At 44.7% G+C, this 12,451-nt stretch overlaps 1 protein-coding gene across 1 annotated transcript in view; it reads right to left on the bottom strand.

Moving 5' to 3' along the window:
* The window catches only part of galnt14 (UDP-N-acetyl-alpha-D-galactosamine:polypeptide N-acetylgalactosaminyltransferase 14 (GalNAc-T14)), a 108,000-nt gene that overhangs the window by 72,761 nt on the left and 22,788 nt on the right, over nucleotides 1-12,451 (bottom strand). The window lies entirely within an intron of this gene.

Raw genomic sequence — 12,451 nt, 5'->3', positions numbered from 1 at the left:
CTGCACTTCCTTGGACCGTTAACAAGACACAAGCCGAGTGTGAAGGAGATGAGATGAACGTTTCTGGAGATATAAGAGCCACATACACACGACACACAGATTTATAAAACACACATAATGAGATTTAACTCTAAAAGTTCATGTTGCTGTTGCTGATTTTAACTGAGGCTGAAGAAAAACTCTTTTATTTTACAGACCATCCAGGAGTGCAAGGTGCCGGCTGAACGAGGCAGCTGAGGAAAGACTGAGTCGTCTCTCCTCCTCCTCCTCCTCCTCCTCCTCCTCCTCCTCCTCTCCTCCTCCTCCCCCTCCGCTGTCCCTCGCTCTATTAACCCGAGATATTTGCATGGACTGTTCCATTAGACGGCTGGACAGCAGAGCAGATGAGACCGGAGACGGAGGAGAAGACGACGAGCAGCAGCACCGGGCCTCACTAGATAATGATACAACCCCCACAGCCTGACAGAACAATTTCCTCTCTCTCTCCGTCTTCCATCTACCTCTCTCTCCCTCACACACGTGGCTGTCTGATGAGGCTGTCATGCCGGGCGATCGCCTGATCCATCTCTCTCTCTCTCTCTCTCTCTCTCTCTCTCTCTCTCTCTCTCTCTCTCTCTCTTTCCTTTCTTTTCCTCCGTCCTTCTCTCTGTCTCTCCTCCCTCCATTAAACTTTTATTACTCCTCCTCTCTCTTTCCGTCTCTCCCAGGCACCCGGTTCCCTTTCCGTCCAATTCAGAAAATTACAATCCATGAATTTATAGAAGACTGAGATGTGGATGGAATGGTGTTATTATTATGATCACCCCCGTTCAGTAATCCTGGCTCATTTGCTTTCATTTTTATTTTATTCCTTTTTCTTCTCCTCCTAATCTCTCGCTGAGTGATGTACAGTCGACTCTCAGCTTCCTCGCAAACGTATAAAGTTTAACGTCGAGAGGAGAAACCACCGTCTGGGTGATGAATGCGAGGTCGCTATCAGAGGTCGGAGGTGACACTGATCTATAAACCGACTACAGCTGTGTCCCAATTCAGACGCTGCATCCTTCGGCAGCCCAGCGATTAGTCTGACCCATTTCAGAGGTGAGAAATACGTCCTTCCATTCCCCGGGGGGCGATGAAGGATCCAGTGGGTGGATCTGTCTGGATTCATCGTGCGTCAGTGAACAAGCTAACGAGCTAGCTACGCCGCGAGTACGTAAAGTAGCAGCAAAGTATTTAACGAGGTGACGATAAGTTGGAAATCCTCCGTAGAACCAGCTGACGAAGGCCTCAGGAGGATGCAGCCCCTGAATTTGGAGAAATATTATAAATGACATGTATTTTTATGGAGTTTTCCCAGTCTTATAATCCACAAAAACTTGCTTGGTCTGTCACTCACTGTCTGCCCAGCTGTCAGGGGGAGTTTGGGGTTCAGCATCTTGCTCGAGGTACGACCCGCTGTACACCCTGAGCCGCAGACGCCGTTTGTTTCACAACATGTGTTAAACTGTTGTGAGCCTGTTTTCCAAGTGAGATCAAACCCTTCCTGATTCCTGACTTTGTTTCAAGACAAACAAGTTGTGACTAAAAAGGAAAATGATATCGATGCTTTGGTTTTCGCACAAAGTGCATCGGTAATTCTCATTAAAAAATAACCGATGTTACTTAACTGATGTTTTTATGCAGCACGAATCCACACAGCACTGCAGCATCATTAGACCCAGATAATTCAGGAGTTTAGATGAAATCGCATCAGATTAATGTGGATTTCAGTGAATTTATTGGTCTCTGTGGGAAAATTAGGTCGTTGTAGCTATCAAGAAAAAATGTTATGCAACAGTGCAAAGATATTTCATGATGTCTTTTAACCTTGTTTTTACAGAGAAACTTGTATTTATTTATCTTATATTCTGTATACGGCATCTATGTGTTTTCAAGCAGCAGAAATATTTCCACTTTAAATCCCCAAACTAAATGAAATGTATTTTAAATATCCTAAATTCACTCAATACAAATCTCCCCTTTGTCCTTCCTGTCAGTTCTCAATGCTTTTTCTATTTTACATTCTGGTTTCTGTGACCTCTGACCCCCGAACTACCCACTCTCACTTTGTATAGGCTGACCTGAGATCTGAACCTTTTTCTGCTGGCAGAGTTAAAAAAAATACAAACACAAAAACCGCAGGCTCAACGTTCGAAAGTTGAAAATGTCACAAAACAACCCTGTGTGTGTGTGTGTGTGTGTGTGTGTGTGTGTGTGTGTGTGTGTGTGTGTGTGTGTGTCTGATAACTCGTGTTTGACAAAGTCTTCACGCCCGAGCGAGCCACTTAAAAGCCAGTCAGCTAAATGTAATGTAATGTGAGGCGATGTTTCACTCGACTAGAGCATCTATATATTTCACCACGCTCGATTTCAGCTGATGAACGCTCGACCTCCGCCGTTAGACGCCGTGATGATCCATCTGCATTCTGGGTATTTCTCAGCCGTCGTTATTAATCACTCGGAACAAGGAAAACCCCCCCCGCTCGCTCTCTGCACTTCCTGCTCTGTTTGTTTGTTTTATTTGTGTCTGTGTGTGTTTACAGGTATACACACTGTGTGTAATGTATATGTGTATATAACAAACCCAACATGATAATGGACTGTATTTATATAAAGCTTTCAGTCCTATTGACCACTCAGAGTTCATACAAGTCACAAACACACTTCTATACGCAGCCTTTTTTGCCATCGGGGGGAAATTGGGGTTCTTGCAAACACTGTCTTGCACGACAGGATCGAACGGCCGACCTTCTGGTGGACGGACGACCCTCTCAACCTCCTGAGCCACAGCCGCCCACGACCTCGTGGAATTTTACAATCACAAAAACTGGATTACAAGAACAAAATGTAGGAGAGCCACACAAAAATATTTCAAGAGATCTCTGAAAAATTTAGCAAGTGTGACGAATATATTATGGAGCGCTGCACAAAAGTTGGGAATTTAATGGGTTATTTAATCCTGCTTAGGGCGTCAAAAAGGCGTGTGTGTCTGTGTGTGTGTGTCTGTGTGTGTCTGTGTGTGTAAGTCAGGATCTATATGAGCCTGTTCAGCCTGCTCTCTGTGCACTTCATCATGCTGAGCTGGAACATATTGCAGTTGTTCGACAAAAGCCGGAAGGAGGAAACAAATTCAGGCTGAAATTCTCTAATCGTTACAGAACAGCCAAGTGAAGCAGCACGCCAGTGTGTGTGTGTGTGTGTGTGTGTGTGTGTGTGTGTGTGTGTGTGTGTGTGTGTGTGTGTGTGTGTGTGTGTGTGTGTCTGAACGGTCTGTGATGTCGACTTCAGCTCCGTGTCGCTTTGAGTATCTGATTAGTTTGTTGTTTCGGGCGTCTGCTCCGTCACCTGTGTTCATTTCCCCCTTTGTTTACCTGCTCGCTCTCTTGTTCATGTGTGAATTATTTATCTGATCCTGTTAATCTCGATAACTCATTCATTATTTTCTATGTTGTCTCTTATTGTGTGTGTGTGTGTGTGTGTGTGTGTGTGTTGTGTGTGTGTTTGTTTGTTTTTTCCCTTTTGCTTCTTCAGCTGAAAGTTGTTATTAGTGAACTCTGCATCACGCTGCTCGGAGAACAGAAGCCCGACAGCTCCGAACTGCAATAAAATCCCTTCTCAACAGGTGTGTGTGTGTGTGTGTGTGTGTGTGTGTGTGTGTGTGTAGGTGGATGTTTACTGCAGTGTTTTACTTGTAATTCTCAACAGCTCAGCAGGGGAGACTGATGGTACGTTTGTGTGTAATTTTGTGCATTTTCTGGATTGCGTGCGAGACTGAGTGAGTATGTGTGTGTGTGCGTGTGTGTGCATGCGTGTTGTGTGTGCGTGCGTGCATAAGGAGTTGGAGGGCATCAGCGTGAAGTTACATCCAGCTGTTTGCAGGATCATCAACACTAACCCTGCACTGCACAAGTCTAGTGTGTGTTTCCACTGAAGAACCTTTAAGGCCACACTGAGATAATAGAGCCACTAGTAAAAACAATAATATTAACGATGATAAGAGTGATAATGATTCAACACTGTCCAGCAGAGCACCTGTTATTTTCACCCTTTATAATAACACTGAGGGTTTATTAAGAAATCCTTAATAAGTTTGTTTAGTCACCACAGTCTTCATCAGTGTAAGTTAAATACGGGTATAAAGCATCAACCCTGACAGAGTTAAAGAATGTTCGTTGAATTAAATGTATAATAGTCGTGATGTATTCTAGATATTGTGATAAATTCTCTCTCCACTTGTTAGAAGCTCTGTTTTAAAACCAGCGTGTTGTGTGTCAACAAACTGGATTCATGATATTGATTCATTTGGATCAATCTATTTTTCTCTCTCCACCTTTTCAGATTCCTTGAAAACACACACGGCTGCAGGGATCAGGAAGTATTGACCGACCCCGGCTCAATTTAAATCCAGACAATGAGCAGAGATGGAAAAGAAGGACGGGAGAGGAGGAGGAGGAGGAGGAGGAGGAGGAGGAGGAGGAGCACACACACACACTCAGAGCAGAGGAAGATGAGAAGAAGTTGACGTAACAATGATGTTTCCTTTGGGGACACAATGGTTGACAGGCACTTAGCAACAGCCAATCAATGACGGCGGATCAATGTGCGACCGGACCAATCGATGACAACCTCCGTGACACACACACACACACACACACACACACACACACACACACACACACACACACACACACACACACACACACACACACACACACACACACACACACACACACACACACATGTCATTACACGGCCTCCTCTCAAAGCCCAGTCATGGTAGATGATGCGTGAATTTCACATTAAACTGTGACATAAGTGCAATATGATGACGATTATTATACATCCCAGCGTGTCATTGAATTCATGCATTTTTAATATTGATCTGTTCCATGCGTGTACAAACCGAGGCCATGATGCATGACAGTGTAAACACGTATCGATTGTGCATGTGATGCTGCAAAGTGACAAAGGACTCGCTCTGTTGATCCTAATGAGGTTTGATTTTTCATTTTAACGTTTACAAATTTAACAACAGTCAATCTGCGTTAAATCCTGAACAGACATCATAAAACACTACTTTATACTTTTTCTCTCCTGAGAGTCTGAAGCTTCCTGTGTTGGTTCCATCGTTTCATCTGATCTGCTAGTTTTGGTTTCACTTTGTAATTTAGGGACTAAAGAATTCTGTCTGACAAACGTCCTGTGGTCATCACCTACGTGGGCGGAGTCCACCTGTACTTGACTCTGATTGGTTTGCTTCTCTGCTTTGTGATGACATTACTTTTCTTTTAAAGCCACTTTTCCTCCGTCAGCTTTGTCTGTTTCTACTGAGAGACACAGAACACCACACGGCACAATGGACCCAGCCGAGCACCGCACCGCAGCAGCAGCTCTGTGTTGGACTGTTTCAGGCTGGACTGCTTCTTTAAGTTTCACCATCCAACCCTGAAATATATGAGGGCTTAAAAACTCTGTCTTTAATCTGCCTCCTCCTCCTCTTCCTCTCCATCTCGCCTCCACCACTGAAGTGGATTTAAGGAGGTGAAATCAATGAGACATCAGAGCTTCACTTGGCTCCAGCGTCTCAGTGCATTTCAAGGAGAAGCTCTGTTTTCTCCCTGTAACTCTTTACAAAGAGCAAAACACAAAAGAAAACAGGAATCTGCAGAAACCCACAGCGGCAAAGACGAAAAGAAAAATGTTTCGTGTCAATCCAGCGTCAGTGAAGCAGAACGAGAGCCAAACAAATCTAATCAGGTATCAGAGCAGATACAGTTGTAAAGCCGTCTGCTCCCTGATTGTTTCGACACGCCGCCGGAGCGTCTGGGAGACGGAGCGGGGCGGTTAGCCGAGATGCTAGCAGCCGGTAAAGCCGCTTAGCGTCACTGTCACTCTGCGCTCTTGTAGAGCACCGGGGTGCTTCAGAGCTCAGGTTCCACATCAGCAGATTACCCACAATACACCAAGGGGGATTTCTTCGCCTCACAGAGAGCTTCCTGCCAAGGTCTGTGCTGTTTGTGAGATTCAGTGTAAACTGTGGAATCTGACGGAGGAACTTGGACCAGAGAGCTCGTGATTTAACATCAGATTTAACGTCAAAACGTGTTCCATCAACATGTCACTGCGTCTGTTTAACTGAATTTAAGGTTTGTGCTGTCGCTGCAGAACCGTGCCGCCAAAAACCTCCTCACCAGCTGTTTTCAGACCTACAACGAGAACAACAGCAACAAATCCTCCACATTGTTCAGGTGAGAGATGGAGAGTGGATTGTTCTCACATCCACTTCTCTGGACTTTCTGCAGACTTTATTCTCGGGGGCTCTCACTCTGACATTTGCGTTCACACAAACACAAACACCTCCTCCAGGAGTTCAGCGCATTTCTGAAAGCAGCTACAGCACCTTCAAAGTTTTTAGAGGTCAAATGTGCGTCTTCAAATCCCAGCTGTCGCACAGATCAAATCAAGGCCTTGAGGAAGTTCAGCGTTTCCTCCGTCTGCTTTTGATTCCAGACTCTGATCAAATCAACGAGCTCGTCGGGGGAATCAAACTGATTCAGTGTCAGAGGTTTGTTCCTTGTTGTGTTTTCTCCGGGGAGCGTCAGTGTGGGAGGCTCCGAAGCTGCTGCACTGACGAATGTTTAGCTGCGTGTTGCGATTCATGGAAACATGACTAAGTGCTTGACTGAGTGTGAAAGGACGCTGACGCCAGTGTGCACACATAACACGCACAGTCACACTTATAATACACACACACACACACACACACACACACACACACACACACACACACACACACACAGGGGCGAGGTTACTGGATGACTGTGTGATCTAGTTAGTCAGACGTGATCAAAGACCACTGGGTCAACAAAATGATTAGTCGCCGGCCCAGTGGACCGTCGATTACGACAGCACGGGCTCATCTCCGGTTGCCGACGGTTACGAGGAGGTTGCCTCCATTTTGACAACAAAACCCTGGAGCGTTATCACGTCGCCCATCAAAACAAAGAAACTGACGAATGTGTGCGCAGTGGTGTGTTGTCGGGCTGCGTGAGAGACAGGATCACTTACACACTTTCAATGTCACCACGTCAAACTGGAGAATCTCAGGGAATAAGTGGAGCATGGAATCACAGACAGATTGTTTCACATTTTCCATTTCTACAAATCCACATGTTTCATTTATTCCATTTTGCATTTTCATCATCATCCATAAATATTCTCTCCTTCGTAGTTATTAGTCAATAAATCTCATCTATTGTTGCATTGTGTTCTTTTGAAGTGAGACTTTATGTTTCGAGACAGATTATTAATTAAATCCACTTATCTCCTGAGACACAGTTTAAACACTTTAAGACCTTTTTCCAGACTGGAACTGACTCGCTGCTGTGAAGATGACACGATATCCACTGGCTGCAGTCTACTAAGTTTTCAGAGTCGCCTTTCTAATCTATAGGTGGTGAATACTAATATATTTGTATATTTGAAGGATTGTAATGTAGCGTTTTCCCCTAAAATGTGAAGGATAGTGTTTCTCTTATCAGAGCATCGTCACAAAACTTCCACTCGGTCGTTTTCTTTCTCTGCTTTGTTTCTTTCACACCATTTATCTTTTAATGTACAGCTCATTTGTTCTGTTTTTCCCATTGTCTCGCATTAGAACACTTTTTTTTTGTCGTACGCAGTTCTTGTTGCCATATCAACCCCGTGTGTCGGAGCGTGGAGCACGTTTCCTCTCCGTCCTGCATCAGCCCATTGTCTTCATGCTTGGATCTAATCCCTGCGGTGGAGCGGCTGTCGGGCTTATAGACTGTCAGTCTGTCGGAGAGCAGACGGAGGGAGGTGCCATTGTTCACTGAGATAATAGCAGAGCACTGGAGTGGAGTGTTTTACACACACACACAGACACACAAACACACACACACACACAGACACACACACAGAGACACACAGAGACACACACACACAAACAGCTTCTCGAGCTCTGCATGTGGCAATTATCGCTCTTCTCAGCAGCTTGTGGCATCTCCCTCGTTTCCTCCTCCTCCACCTCCTTTCCTCCTAATCTCCTCTTGACTTTTCCTCATCCTTCTCTCACTTCATCTCTCCATCTTTCCCTTCGCCTCCGCTCCCCTCACGCTCCTCCACATCTGAGAAAGACAGTCACAACCTGGATAATCTGCAGGTTCTCCACACCTCTCCGATTCCCACGTTCTCAACCAGAACACCAGTGTCCTAATGCCGCAGTTTGAAGATTATTGTCAAATTCAAATGGGAAAGGAAGGAGGGACTGTATAAAAACATGTCAGACCCACGTCTTTGTGGGGAAACATTACCTGGAATCTGTCTCTGCTACTTTCTACAGACTCCGGCTGAATATGAAACAACTAGAAAAGACAGCAACACACACACAGAAGTAGATCATAAGGAAATACAGTTTATAGTCTGCATCCAAACTAATACGTTTCAGTTTTAAAACCAAAACGTCTGTTAAACAACCAACACAATCTTCACACCCAGGTTCACAGCGTTTCAAAATAAAAGCTCTGTAATTCCGCTCAAAATAGAGCATTACAGCAACAAGATGAATGTTGTGCTTTTACTTTAAAGACAAATTGCCCAACAGGAAGTGATTCTGTGAATGTCGTTGCCATGACAAAGATCTAAACCCATCCTGGGTCTGTGTCTCCGATACGGTGAAATACAAATAATCCTATTAAAATTATCTTTTTAATATATATGATATATTAAATGTATTACGTGTCACAAACCCATGACCACTAAGAACACACGTGACGAGTATGAAGCCAATCTGATGAACAGTTCTAGAGATATACGTTCCACATACACACAGTAAGTAGATATATAAGCACAATTAAATAACTGAAATTCAATAATCTGAACGTTCCTGTCCGGATACAAATCTCTCCTATAAATATTATTATAATGGAAATGTTAACACCATCTAAAACAACGTAGAAGTTACACCTGCACACATCCTCAGTCTCCCGCTGTCTGTGCTTATGAGTCTTGCTGCATTTCCAGATTTCTTCTCGCCTGCAGGCTTCAGGGAATCCAGCTCAGCATCTCCAGGTCAAAAGCTTGATTGTCTAATCTTTAGGTTATCGTCTTCCCGCTGGGAAAATAACAGACCCGGAGCCTGTTCCCCAAACATGCTGAGCTTTCTCCACTGGAGCTTCGCTGCAGAGCGGCAGCCTGCCAGCAGCTCCGGATTCAGGTGTTTGTGTACGACAGAGATCGCCTGTTAATCAAAGAGTCCTGGATTTTCTTCTTTTGAGTTGGATCTTCCTCATTTAAAAGATGATTTTGGTCATTTAATAACACATAACACTGGTGCATTTAAAAGCTTGTTTCCACATGAAGACATTCCTGCTTGTGATGAAATACAAAATACATAAACAGTGATATTCAGCACGTAACAACATGTATTTATTCACAAGAAGCGTGAGTGAGAGAGGGTTTCTGCTCGGGGAGGAGCTGCAGCCATCAGAGGTAAATGCTCCTCCACCACACCATCAATTTCAATTGCTCCATTTCTGTGTCTTATCAAATTCCCTGCAGCCGCTCCTCTGACGGCTGCTTCCTCTCACTTTTTCTTGCTCTTCCTACAAATTTCTGTCACAAGACCTTGAAATTTCCACCGAACGTTCCCGATCAGGAACGAGGCCAAAGTGTAGGAAGCCCCTCGGTGAGTCTGCAGCGGAGGAGAAGGTGTTTCGAAGAAAACTAAACCTCAGCGGCTTCAGGATTTCACTGCTGTTTTTCATTTCTCCGCCCGTTCCCTGCTATCGCTCTTCCTGCCAAGCACTCGAGATCCACAGCTACATAGAAACTAAGTTAACGGATAATCACATAACAGCAAACCCCCCTCACACACACACATACCATCCAAGATAAATGAGCACTATCAGCCCCCTACCTCACTTCTAACAGATTAATGTGTAAGCGTATCCCTGGTCCCCCTCCTACACACACTTCTCACTTTCACTGTCACACACAAACACACACACACACACACACACACACACACACACACACACACACACACACACACACACACACACACACACACACAGCCGCCTTATGTCAGCTCAACAGCAAATTTCCCTCCTCCGGAAACACAGCAGATGATGCAGGCGATCGACACCGTGCACACTTACGCACATTAGCGTGTACGCATATGGACGTGCAGAAACACTGGCGCTCAGCTCGAGACACACACGGCGTTAGAAGCAGCAGACAAGCTCGGGTTGAGTCAACATCGTACATCCCATCGTGCACACGCAGGACGGGTTGTACGTGCCGACACATTTTAACCTCCCCTGTGCTCATCACCACCACCAGCTGCAGCAGTCACCATCCAGGACTTTGTCATGTTCCCAGAATCTGAACAAACAGCCGCCCACGTGCAGCCTCCTGTTAGAGAGCCGGGTCACCATGAGCAGCCTGGTAACCTTTAATAATCACAGCACAGCGGCTGAGAGGGAAATGGAGTCCGCTGGATCTGTTTGTATTAAGCTTTCATCGACTTCTGTAGCTTTCCACTTCCATAAAATATAGAAAACAAGTTTCAGTCTACATACATGTTACAGAATCATATGAGGTCACATGGCCTTTGACCTTTGACCACTGCAATCAGTTCAACTTTGATTCCAAGTGACAACTAGTTACTATTGGAAGAAGTTGCCTAAACGCGGAATTGAGGTATCATGTTGAGGCAAAACACATCGGCCACAGCGACCTTGACCTTTAACCTTTAACCACCCAAATCTAAAGAGGTAATCCGTGAGTCTGATTGAACATTTCTGCCAAATCTGAAAGGATTCTCTGGAGGCATTCTTAAGATCCCCAGTTCACGAGGAGATCACAGTCACAAGAATAGGACGGACGGATGGACAACCTGAAAACATTCGGCCTCCAGCTGATGTCGGTGGTTCGGAGGCGTGACAATAACAGAAGTTAACTGAACAAACTTTCCCCAACTTCACACAACCCAAATTTAAATTCTAGTCACGATCCCAAACTTTCTACGCATATCAAATGTGTCAGGTTGAATTTGAGGAAGGAAATATGTATAAATTCCTGCACCGCACAGCTCGAATATTTCTGTCTGAAGTAAAAACAAAAAGGCCTGAGGCATGAATATTCAACTCGGTGGAAGCAAAAACTAGATGCAATTAAGGTTTAGGTACACACAGCACAGACTGACTGTGTTTTTAAAATGTAATGTGAGGAAGAAATTCCATCAGTCAAAACGTGAAGCAAATAAATTGGGAATATGGGGTTCATGATACCATGAAATACATTCAGGAACATAAAATGAAATTCCCTCTGTAAACACGTGTAAACCTGTTAAATCGTTTATCGGAGCGAGACAGGAAGTGCTCCGATGTAATCGAGTGAAAAACATCTGGGCTGATATTCAACGAACTTTTGACAAATCAAAAACCCACCAGAAATAAACGCTACAATGTAGAAAGTGTGAGAGGAGATCAAAGTGCTGACCGTGTGTGTGTGTGTGTGTGTGTGTGTGTGTGTGTGTGTGTGTGTGTGTGTGTGTGTGTGTGTGTGTGTGTGTGTGTCTGTGTGTGTGATCTCAGCCCGGCTACACTGGACCTCTGCTTTCCACGAGTGCCTGGAAGTTTTTATCTGACCGAATGTGTAAAGAAGGCTGCGGCCGTCAAGGCGGCGTTCTGCTTATCTTCCTGCGAAGCCTCTTCTCCGACAGATGAGGCCGGCGCTGCACTAAGAGGATTTCTATTTTGGTGCTTAATTTAATTTCTCAGCCGACAGACGGATTGTAATTTGGTGGTTTCTCTATGAAAACGTGTTTGGTTTCATAATCTAAATTAGGGGATTAATCACGAGCCCAGAGAGCTGCTGGTGTGTGTGTGTGTGTGTGTGTGTGTGTGTGTGTGTGTGTGTGTGTGTGTGTGTGTGTGTGTGTGTGTGTGTGTGTGTGTGTGTGTGTGTGTGTGTGTGTGTGTGAAAGGATTCCAGCAGAGGTCGAGTTAAACACGCTGTCACAGGTTGTGCACGTTTCATCACACAGGCGTCATATTTTCACAAAACCCATTTGCGTCCTACACGATGATTAAAACTGTGAAACAGCAAAAAGAGCAAAGAGAGAGAGTGAAGTGTTTTTTGTGTGTTTATGTCTTTTGTGTTATAGATGAATCTGTGTGTACTCGTCACATGTTTGCATGGTGTGTTATTATGTTGTGTTGTGTACAGTGGTGTTAAGTTAATGCATTACTTGAGTCTTCTCATTTTGAGGATAAAGTTCCAGGAGCAGCCGTGCAGCTCAACAACCCTCCGAACCTTCTGCTCTTCTTTTGTTCTCATGTTCTCATTATTTCTCTTTGCGTCCTGAGAGCGTCTGAAACTTCCCCACAGCCACGACGACTCGAGA

This window comes from Hippoglossus stenolepis, chromosome 20 (assembly GCF_022539355.2).
Source record: "Hippoglossus stenolepis isolate QCI-W04-F060 chromosome 20, HSTE1.2, whole genome shotgun sequence".
NCBI classification, from domain to species: Eukaryota; Metazoa; Chordata; class Actinopteri; order Pleuronectiformes; family Pleuronectidae; genus Hippoglossus; species Hippoglossus stenolepis.
This window is presented reverse-complemented; position numbering and strand designations above follow the sequence as displayed.